This window comes from Bidens hawaiensis, unplaced genomic scaffold (genome assembly GCF_021521415.1).
Source record: "Bidens hawaiensis isolate Kalapana, Puna unplaced genomic scaffold, B.hawaiensis_p1.1 tig00000536_1, whole genome shotgun sequence".
NCBI lineage: Eukaryota > Viridiplantae > Streptophyta > Magnoliopsida > Asterales > Asteraceae > Bidens > Bidens hawaiensis.
This window is the reverse complement of record NW_027491034.1, coordinates 745533-757150: the sequence shown is the minus strand read 5'-3', so window position 1 is coordinate 757150 and position 11618 is coordinate 745533. Positions and strand designations below refer to the sequence as shown.

The following is an 11618-nucleotide window of genomic DNA, read 5'->3' as shown; positions in this document are numbered from 1 at the left end:
TTAACTCCTTTCTTGGACCAAGATCCCTTGTGTAACTTGTATACATCACTTGATCATGCAAGAATCGGTTTCATATCGGGTTTTCACCCATTTTTCACTTGAAACCTCATTTTCTTGTAAATGACTCGAGAAAAAGACGATGAACACGACTATAATCCGATCTTTACCTCGGTTTCTTGGTATAAATCAAAGGGGGTTGGATGAATGTGTAAAGGGTTGAGAGGATTTGGAGAGTTGGATTGTTAAAAAAAGAAAATGAAGTGTGTGTGTGTGTACCCATGGACCGATCGGTCCATGTATGTGTGGGGGGGGGGCACATCTCAAACCATGGCCACACATTTGGATTGTGTAATCCAGATAATGTTGTGGATAATCTGGTTCAGTTCGTTTTTCGGTTAAACACTTAATTCGGCTTAAAACGAGGCTAAAACGGTCGTTTTTTCGGCTTAAAAATAAAATTTATATAAAACCGATTTAAAATCTTTAAAAACTTAAACCATGACATTTATTGACTCAACACATCATATTGTCGGTCATTGTGCATCTTTTTCGGCTTGATCGATCGTCTCTTGCTTGGTTTGATGTTAAAGGTTTCGTTTAACGTACCGACGTACTAATAAATCGAAATCATTTTTCTGTGCTATAATTCACTTATCCCGAAGCCTTAATACTTCGTAAACCTTACTAAACATCATATATTTCATCTATGACGTAATCCCCGATTCGTTCGGGTTTCAATAACCGTTCATCGGTTAATCGTAATTCCAATACGACTAACCGTACATTCGAGTATAATTCGTACTGTGAATCTTATATACTCGTACAAACACATTATAATTCATATATTTAGTATTAAATAACACATAAATGGTATATTCCGGCTAGGGTATACCTGAATTTGCCGGAATCGTTACATGAAGTATTAGGGCCACTTAGGGGCGTATGGATCGATCCTAGTTCTGTTCTGACTTCTGATTTCTGATTTCTGGGGGAAGGAATAATGCGTGTACGCCACACGTACCATCTCATTGGTGCATGGAGTAGCTAACTGTATACCCCTCTGTTTATGGCTCTGGGTGTTTCTTTTGTAGTTCTGATATGTTTTAATATGTTTATATATATATATACCTCTGATTATGTTCTGATCATGTATCGAATTTTGGTAAGCGTCTGTTCTGATTTTGGTGCTGGTCCGATTTGTATTCGAACCAGTTTTAGAGTCAACTTAGTTTCAGTTCTAGTTCAGTATGAGTTTTGCTTTTTGTATGTCTGTCTTTACTGTGTACTATTGCTCTTTCCGTTACTGGGCAATTTTTGGCTCAACCGTATTTTCTTGTTTTGTTTTTCTTATTTTGTTTTCAGGTAATCCGGGATTCGGGAAATTTAGTGATGAGAGAGAATAATGAAGTTCAAGGTTTTAAAAGTTAATTCATTTAGTTTAATAATATGACATAGGTTGCATTGTTTTTGTTGTATTTTGGATTGTAGCGTTGATTTGATATCTGTAATAGTGACACATCAGCCTGTTCCGGATTGGGGTGTTACAATGCTATTTATAAGGAGTCTTGATCCTTGTACTAACACCTTATTGGTTGATCTTAGATCTGATCTAATGGCCCATATTTCAGCTATACACTCGTGTCTTTCTGCCCTCACAAAAAACGTGAGTGTATGTGTGTGGTTTTGTGTTTGTTTCAATTTCTCAATAGTGATTGTGAATTAGTAATACTATAAGTGGTTAAACTTCATGTCCTTGGGGGTTTAATTGGAGAGTATAAAACCTCCTTTTGGCTTAAATTCCTGCACACAAAGCAGGTCACAACTTCTCTTGGTTTCCACTATCTTCCCTCTCTGCTTGATGGCATCGGTTTTTGGAAGGGATCACAAATTAGCAAAGTGCAACTCCTAGGGTGCCACTATCTTGTTCAAATACCTATCCATCATAGGATTGATTTGATGACTCTTTCTTCGTTGCTCTAAAGTGACATTTGGGTTTTTAAAAAGGAAGGGAGTAGTTTACTTTAGGTTCTAGAGACATGCACTATTCCATGTTTGTATCTAGTCTTATATATGCTTTTCCCATAATCGAGTTCTTAAATGGATCATAACATCCTGAAAGACTTCATCATAAAGTATGCTTTTGACTTTCCTAACATAGGTTTTCTTGCACTTGATTTTATGGATCAGTTTTGGAGGGGTAAAGGAACCGATTTTTATAGAGTGGTTCCAGGTAAGTTGTATGAAATATCTAGTGTTGATAATTTATTGTTCCAAGTCCTTTTTCTTAAGCAAATAATCAACAATAATTAACCATGGGCACTTAATCAATCGGTTAGTTCAAAGACATGGCTCATTTTTAAACTGATTTCTCATATGGTACACTAAATTACTCTTGTGGACATTACAAATAGGTTATCACAACATGAGCCTTTATTAATCTTTCTCGCATTCACTAAATTAACTAGAACACAATAAGTTAAGACGTTCGTTGGACCAGTCTTGTTTGGTTTGGTATAATGTTCACAATTATAACTAGTCTTTTAGTATTAATATAATTGTTATGTCATGAGGTACTAGGGTCACATTAGCTAGTAGCTCGATATGTCATTCTTGTTATCACAAATAGTTCGTTATATCAAAATTACTCTTTCTAAGGCATTTATTCAAGCCTTCACACTATCAGGTGCTTTCCGATCTGAGTTTCTAGATTCTGCAACGATGCTTGTTGACTTTTCAAGTCAGCTTCATGTTTTAAAAATACTCCGCTGATATCAACGGCTCTTGAGTCGGCCTTCTTTTCTACTTCATTTGTCTTGGTCATGATTTGGATAAACATTTCCTCAATTTTGGAGTAGCTCGGATTCTGATGGCTACTAGAACTTTATTCTTGAAATTGAGGTTTAGGCTGGAAAGACTGATACATCGGCCTCTTTTCGAATCCGGGTAGGGTTTGAGTGTTACCTTCGTCATTCCAACTGAAATTCGAGTGGTTTCTCAACGTGGGATTGTAGTTGTTGTTGAAAGCATTTTTTGACGTGCAATGGAATCAACTTCTTCCATAGCCATAATGCTTGTTTGCAATCAGTTGTCTTATGAGTTCCTCCGTAGGTGTCACATGTGATTTTGGTTTTTAATAATTCGGCTTGAAGTTGTTCGAATTGTTTAGTGAGGGCTTCAAGTTGTGCGGTGACAAGAGTGTTGGAATCGACGTGGTGCATTTCTTTGTGTGTTGGTGTAGATCTTGGTGGGTTATAAGTGAAACTCTTCTTTGCTGCCTTCTCCATGATTTCAAATGCTTCGTTAGGTGATTTGGATCTCAGGTCTCCACCGGCGCCTTGGTCGATGGCCTGTTTGTTTTGACTGGATTGGGCGTAAAAGAAAGTCTGTACTTGTAACCGTACGCTCAGTCCATGATGTAGGCATCTTCTCAGAAGACTTTTGTATCTCTCCCATGTTGCGTGTAACGACTCATCATCATCATCGGTCCGGAATCCGGTAATTCTAGCTCGGTATTTGGCAGTTTTATCAGACGAAAAGTATTTGAGGTGAAACTGCTCAACCATCTGGTCTCAGTTGGTGATGGAACTAGAAGGAAGAGATTCTATCCATTCTAAGTCTTGACCCCTTAGAGAGAAAGGAGAGAGTTTGAGTTTGTTCTGATCTTCTGAACAGTTTTGAATTTTAAAGGTTCTGCAGATTCGTAAGAATCGAGATATATGAGAATGAGGTTCTTCGTCGAGGAGACATGAAATTGAACTGAATTTTCCATCATATGAATGGTGCTTGATTTGATTTCAAAATGTTGGATGATATCGGGTGGAACCACTCCATTGCCGTAGCCTTCGAGAGTGGGCTTAACATATTGGCTCATGTTTGGTTAATTGTTTTGTGCTTTCATCATTTCTTCGGTTTTATTTCCTCTTGATGCGGTGGCGTCTACTGATTCGTCTTTGATTGTTTTGGGGGATTCTGCCGTCCGTTTACGTGCTCGTCGACGAAAAACTCGTTACGGTTCAGAAATTGTAGAAACAAGCTCAGGTCCGAATGTAGAGGACATACATGAGGTTAAATCATATTTAAGCTATATAAATTAAACTAAAGGTTAGTTAAAGTTAAGATAAAAGTTAGGCTAAGCTATTTTAAAACTAAACTAAGATATAAGCTAGTTAAGCTAAAGTAAAGGTCACCTTTAGCCTTTAAAAAAAATTAATTCTAATATAGTAGTTAGTAAAAATAAAATAAAACAAAAGTTAAAAATTTATAAAATTATAAACAATGATTAAATTAAAATTTGAATCGTTCTTAGAAACGTACCGTGTCCCCGGCAACGACGCCAAAAACTTGATGTAATGTGCTGCGTGAGTGCTTATAATATTATGGATGATTGGAGATTTAGCTTTTGCACACGATTGTGTTTTAAATTTATAAAAGTGATTTCTACTAAGACTTAACACACACAAAATAGGCAAGTGTACTTACCGTATATGTAGAATAGTATTGGTAAGAACCAAGTATCGATCCGTGGATACAAATGTTTCCAATAATGAATCTTCGTTTTAGTTTAATCGGAGAGTTTTAATCATTTTGGGTTGATTTTTAAACTTTTTATAAAATAAAAATACTTATATATATAATATATAGGTGACAATAAGAGAAATTCTAAATGGGTAATTCAATTATATGAAGGTTACAATCTAAGATCAAGAATCCACTCCATTTTCCTTGATGTTTATTAAGTAAACATGTGAACTTGTCCTAATAATATATGATAGAATAGTCCCTCATTTCTAAGTGAACATATTCTATGACATAAAAGAAAGTAGTATGCGTATTTTCAAGTCCATCCTATACTTTATATCATGCTACCACGAGAATGTCAATTTAAATAGACAAGTAGTTTGGTAAAGTAGAACGATTAGGATTTACTTCGATTTCTCAAATACCAATCCTAACAACTTCGAGTGGTTGTAGTTAACTCACACAACCTCCCCTTTGTTGATTTGATTAGGTTATAGTTACACATTCCATTAACATATGATTTATTTAACTAGCATGATAATCTAAGCAATCTTGTTAACAATGTTATTTTAGAATTATCAAAACTAGAGAAATAGATTATAACTTATATCTCATCATTTCTAAGTACAACATAAGGATCTATGTTTTATCTTGAATAAGTTATCAAGGTATACTTTTTACAATTTATAGTCTCCAAGAACATGAGTGAACAAGAATGATTTTTAGTCATCAACCTTGATGTATTGAGTTAAAGTGATAAAAAAATTTCTTCATCAAAGGATAATTGCAAAAGAACCATGTACTTTACCAAACTAAATCACATGTTAAAAATAATCATCAAGTAAAACAAAGCTTCTTGATATATTTTAGATGGTAAATGGAGTTTAGCTCATAATGAGCATGGTTATGAACATAAAAAGAGATGAAGATAACAAACACATGATCTAAGTAGCATAATTTAACCAAATGCTGGATGAATCTTCCCTCTTCAATGGTGATGGATGATGGTAACCTCCAAGCCTTCAAACTCTTCACAAGATCTTCAATATGAGTGTAATATGAGTGTTTTTATAAGAGAAACCCGTATGAAACTTTTTTTCAAGAACACTTGATGAATGCAACTTGATCTCCTATTTATAGGCAGTCTGGAGAAGAAGGCACGACTCCGTGTTCCTTGAGGCACGCCCCCCGTGTCCAGTCGCATCATATGCTATGTCAGATCGTACATGCTGACTCACCAAGGGAGCGTGCTTCATGAGGCACGACCCCGTCCTTATTGATGATCTGATATATTTCTTTTGTCATGCTTCTTGAGGCACGATCCCGTGCCTAGGTGTCTAGTATTTTGTCTTTTCTTGCAGATTTTTTGTCTTTTCTTGCATAGAGAAACATGGGGGCGTGTCTAGGGGATCACGGGAGCGTGGTCAGGTGATTTCTTGGGTTTTCTTTCATTTTTCTTTGGCTTTTCGCTTGTTTCTTCGTTTAAGGCTTGAGTTTACTTGAAAATACATTTTAATATGATAAGTAGCCTTTTGAGCTATATTATTTGATAGAAGTTGCAGTTTATAGAGATTTTTTAATGCTAAAAAGATGTATAATTTTATATACATCAATCTTCTATCCTTAATATTAAAACTGAAAAGAATTTTACTTGTAAAGGACTCCTTATGAACGATGGCGTTCCCGTGGTGACCGGTGATGTGGTGGTGGTCAAGGTTGAAGAGTTGAAGGTGTACGATTAGGATTTGGTTAAGGTTATGTACTCAACATGGTATAGACTGAGAACCATTGGAAGGCAACCAATTCAAAGTTTTTGTTTATTATTATTATTATTAATTTTTTTTTTGAAGGGACTCAAAAGAGAAAGTAAAAAAAGATAGTAGTTGATAAGAACAAATTACAGGTTTAGTCCAAGAATATAGAAAACCACACATTCACCCCCTCTTCATTAAGAGAGAGAGAGTAGTGAAACACAAGGCGTCGAATCTCCATCCTTATTAATTCACAAACAAAGTGATAGACAGGTATCAGCCAGTTGTTAATTGTTATGGGTAATCGGAGTGTAACAGTATGGATAGTATCCTTCCTAGTCCTCATGTTCATTACTCCATCAACGATTTCGCAGATCAACGCCAATTCTTAGGTTACCTTTTCATTCAAATTAATTAATACTTGCTTATCCATTTCAACTCAACTTATTCAGTTAGGGTTTGTTTAGGAATAATATTATTTATGATAATTCATTTCATCTCTTCTCTTATAATGGCTCCTAATGCTCTGAATGTCATCTCCAATCTGCCTTTCTTCTTTATTGGTGTCACAGGGCTCGTACTTTGCTATTACAAAAACTTCTTCAACTTGAGGTATGCTGTTGGCTAATCTTGTATATTTCACTATGCAATATATACATATTTCTTTCTTACTTCAGTCTGCTTGTGGTTGGACATTCTTTTACATTGGCATTGGATCTTCTTACTATCATCTTCAACCTAATGATGCCCGCCTTGTTTGGGATCGTTTGCCCGTAACTATTATCAATTTGCACTTCATTTACATACTACTGTAATGGTATTATGGGATTCATTTTACTTGAATACAGATGACCATTGCTTTCACTTCTGTTATTGCAATATTTATCATCGAAAGGGAACATACTCTATCATTCCATTGCTTATGGCTGGTGCAGTAAGCATTTTGTATTGGAGGTAATTGTGTATACTCTTTATCTCTTCTACTTGGATATGGTTAGATTTTGTTTCTCATCAGTTACTTCATCACCATTTTATGGGTCTTATTCATGCTTTTATGATGACACAAGGTTAATGAAACTAACAGTTATATGTAACACAATTACACAGGGGTCTTGAGTTAAAACTTAAAAGTAAATCCTTCCAATAAAGTGACGGTTGAGTTATTTTCATATACAAAATTTGCAATTGAAGTCTCTAACCGGATATCCCATTGGGTTTAGAATTTGCAAGTCTCGATCTCAGCTCGGTTCGAGTCTAAAATTTTCAACTCGAGCGTGATTCATGATACGATGTCTGGGATCGAGCTTGAATGATTAGAGTTTACGAAGTGTGATTCTTTGATGAGCTTACTTAAGCTAAAGCTAGTACTTGTTTAAGATCGTCACTTTACTTTTAACTTGTTAGTTATTAGGCCTGTAAATGAACCGAACAAACGCGATTGATGCTTGTTTGTGCTTGTTCATTCAACTTTAACCGAACAAACGAACACAGACACTTAAATGAACGGATTTTCTTGTTCGTGTTCGTTAAGAAAATGAACGTGCTCGTGTTCATTTATGTTTGTTCGTTTATATGTTAAACGAATCGTCACGAGTATAAACAAACATATAAACAAACAAAAGCAAGCATAAACGAAGATAAATGAACAACACTGAAAATAAATTAGAAGCAGACGCGCATATCTAAACCAAAGTTACTGCTGATGGGCTTGACTGATTGTAACTTGATTGTTCTTAAAGTTGGGCCATCACATGTGGGCTAAACAAAGGATCTTAAACTAGATTTAGTTTAAATTGATATTAGTAATAAATAAATCTGAATGAATATTTACACTGACGTAAGTGAACCAACGCAAATGAACCGATATAAGCGAACATTGACGAGCATAATTGAACGGAAATAAACGAACATAAATGAACAAACATAAACAAACGTGAATGAAGAAACATAAACGTATATTTACAAACATAAATCAACAAACGGGACATGTGTTCATGACTTCATGTTCGTAATTAACAAACGGAACATGTGTTCATGTTACTTTGCTTATAAATGAACAAACATAAATGAACTTTCCGCCAAACGGTTCATTGAACGTTAGGCCTATTAGTCATGCAATCCTTAGTGATTTGCCAAAAAGAATATGCAACCATGTCATTCAATATAGTACTTCGCAAAACCAAAAAAACCACAAGATAAACCATTCTAGATATACGAGTAAACAATCTGGAAAAAATATACATAATAAGCTAGTCATATAACACAAACATGTCCATTGGTAACTTATTTCCCCAAATCATAAAAAAGTATCATTTGCCTAACAACATTTTAAACATATTCTCTCACATTGTACTTGTCATTTTAAGGATCATAAGAAGAAACAACACGTTTATAGTGCATATCTGAAAAGAAACTTATGAATACAGAGCATTTAGTTTAACAAAATATAATAACATTATCCACATACAAATCAATGATATCTGCTATAATTAATGCATGTATATTTTGTTGAATTATCCACTTAGCTAATCCTTATAATTTGGATAACTTGAAATTTTGAAATAAGATACAAGCTGAATGTGATAGTTACCCTTATTAGATTAAACATTTGTTGAAAAAGTTGGATAAGATAAACTTGATACGGATACTAGCTATCCATTTTGGTACCAGTAGTTAAATTAACATATATATAAAGACATCAAATATCAAGCACATATGATCATTTTGCATCATTGCATGTGTATTTATAACTTAGAAAAGTCTCAAAATCAAACTTCACGTATGAAGAGACAAATTATACTCTTAATGCATCAACATAATAAAAAACTCGTATCTGCAATATGATTTGGCTACAAAGAAGACATTGCATATCAAAATGACATTTTCCCCTTACAATCAGGAATATAATTGGGGCTGTAAATTTCCAACACGGACCTGTTAACCCGACACAAAACGACATGGGGTTAAACAAGCTTATGTTTAACAGGTTTCTGGTCGGTTGACACGTTTAAGGCCTGTTTAAATTTGTGTCTAAACAGGTTAAACACCTTTAACATGTTAGTGACCTGTTTTTTATTTTTTATGTTATATATATATATATATATGTAAAAATATATGCCCTACTTAGTGGATTTTATGATTTTACACTTTTATGGTATTCTGTTTCAATTATACTTAAGGATGATGTATTAATTAAGACTTTTATGAACTTCTGGCAACTTTTGTTTCACTTTGTGTTCATGTTTGGGAAAAATGACATGATTAGTTATGGTGTCATGCCAACCTTAAATATAATCATTTATAAAGAGTGTTATTTAAGCAATATCATAAATGAGAAGTTGGCAATAAATATATTAAGAAACGAGGTTAGTGGCCCGTGTATCACACGGACGGAAATTAATAAATTCGTCAGGTAAATGTAAATATATACGATTGTTTATTTGAATAAAAAAAAATTATGAATCTATGTGTAAAGATGATTTCAAGTAAATTTTTTTTGTATATAGAATAAATTAGATGAATAGAAAGTTATGAGAACTATAGGTTCACTATTTAACAATTTAATGTATTTGCTAGTAAATTTTTTATTATGTGTATAAGATTAGAAAATCACATAATCGTTAGACGTAAAAAATTGTATGAGCAATTAAAATATAATATTGAAAAACATTAAGTGACAAAAAGAGGTTACATCCATGTTAGTAGTTAGCTAATTATGGATGGAATGACAAATAAAGAAACATATCATAACATATTTAATTTTAATTCTAATTCAAATTACTTAATTCAATAATTATTAAAATTGGTAAGAGTCTATATGGCATCCTATGTGGACATGCTAGAATGATGCCATGTGTCCACATTGTTTTGTTTTAATAGTATAGTAATATTGTTAACACTGACAAGTTCACTTCTTTTATTAGGTTTTTTGATGATCTCCGACCATACGCGTTGGTTCAATTTGTACCTTGCATTGCCATTCCTTTAATGGCCATCATGCTTCCTCCAATGTACACTCATTCTTCATATTGGCTTTGGGCTGCAGGTATTGTTAATCTTCTAGAGATAAATCATAACCCGAATCTGTAAATATATGAATAAATAATAATATGCTAAGTTTCAATACACTATTTTCAGGATTTTATCTTCTAGCTAAGGTTGAAGAAGCCATTGATGATACAATTTACAATTGGACTAATCATATAGTTAGTGGACACACTCTCAAGCATCTATGTGCAGCAATGGTTCCTGTGTTCTTAACGCTTATGCTCGCAAAACGGGATATCGTAAGCGAGAGGTATAGTTTCTTATATCCAAATATTCATTTTAAATTCTTAATACACAATAAAAAATGTTAAATGACCAAAACTGATCAAATCTTATGTTTCTGCGAGTATGTAAAATGAAAATATTATGTATTTGATGATTTCATTTGGTTTTACAGGGTAAGTTTGTTGCAAGTATGGAAAATATCATCATCATCATCGTACTCAGTATATCCCACCAATAGCCAAGCTATGGTAGGGTCTGAGGAGGGTAAGATGTAGACAGCCTTACCCCTACCCCATAGGGATAGAGAGGCTGCTTCCGATGAGACCCCCGGCTCGATAGTAGTTTTGCATCAAGCCTTGGACATAAGGCACATAGCACTCAATCATCGGGACACCGGCTGATTGGTGCATGTACCATTGTCTTTCGGCTATCAACGCCACCACATGATGCCTGATTAACCTTCTGCCACTTTTAACGTTATTTTCACGAGATTAGTAAAATAACGGTAAAATTAGTGCAATTTTACTTTTGCCCACCCGAGGGTTCACACATATATACATTATATGCGCGCACCGCAAGCAGGGTGAATGGAAAATATCATGGACCAAATACAAACAAGATGGTTTGGAGACAGTGAATGAAACAGTCACTTACTCGAGTGTTCCTTTCGAAGAGTCCCGTGAATGAGTTATATCTTTCTTACACACACAAGCGGCTTGTTTTGGATTTAACGACCTTGAAACATTTAGAAAATGGAAACATAAATTGATAGTACTTAAATAGTATTTTGTTATTAAAAGAAATACAGTATGTAAATATGGGGATAATGTAAACGAATCAATAGAAATTACTTATCTAAAATGCTGTTTGTTGATGATTTGGTTTAAACTTGTGAATGTTATTGTAAGGTTTGGTTGTTCGATCAACTGTTCTTTTTTTTTTACGATTCATAATTATGTATGATTTTGCTTTTGGTGGTGAGGCTTTTTTTGTATTTTCTTTCTTTGTGTCCTTTTTTTGGTGGCTCTAGCATCTTGCTAGTTTTAATAAAATTTTGTTGATCGTTCAAAAAAAAAA

General features: G+C 34.1%; 1 pseudogene across 1 annotated transcript; it reads left to right on the top strand.

The window, feature by feature from the left end:
- Nucleotides 1–6565: 6565 nt before the first annotated feature.
- LOC143635084 (uncharacterized) lies at nt 6566–10816 on the top strand (annotated as a pseudogene). Its single transcript, XR_013153992.1, has 7 exons — nt 6566–6662; nt 6783–6885; nt 6947–7042; nt 7118–7223; nt 10193–10314; nt 10407–10566; nt 10714–10816. The product of XR_013153992.1 is annotated as an uncharacterized LOC143635084 (transcript).
- Nucleotides 10817–11618: the final 802 nt, after the last annotated feature.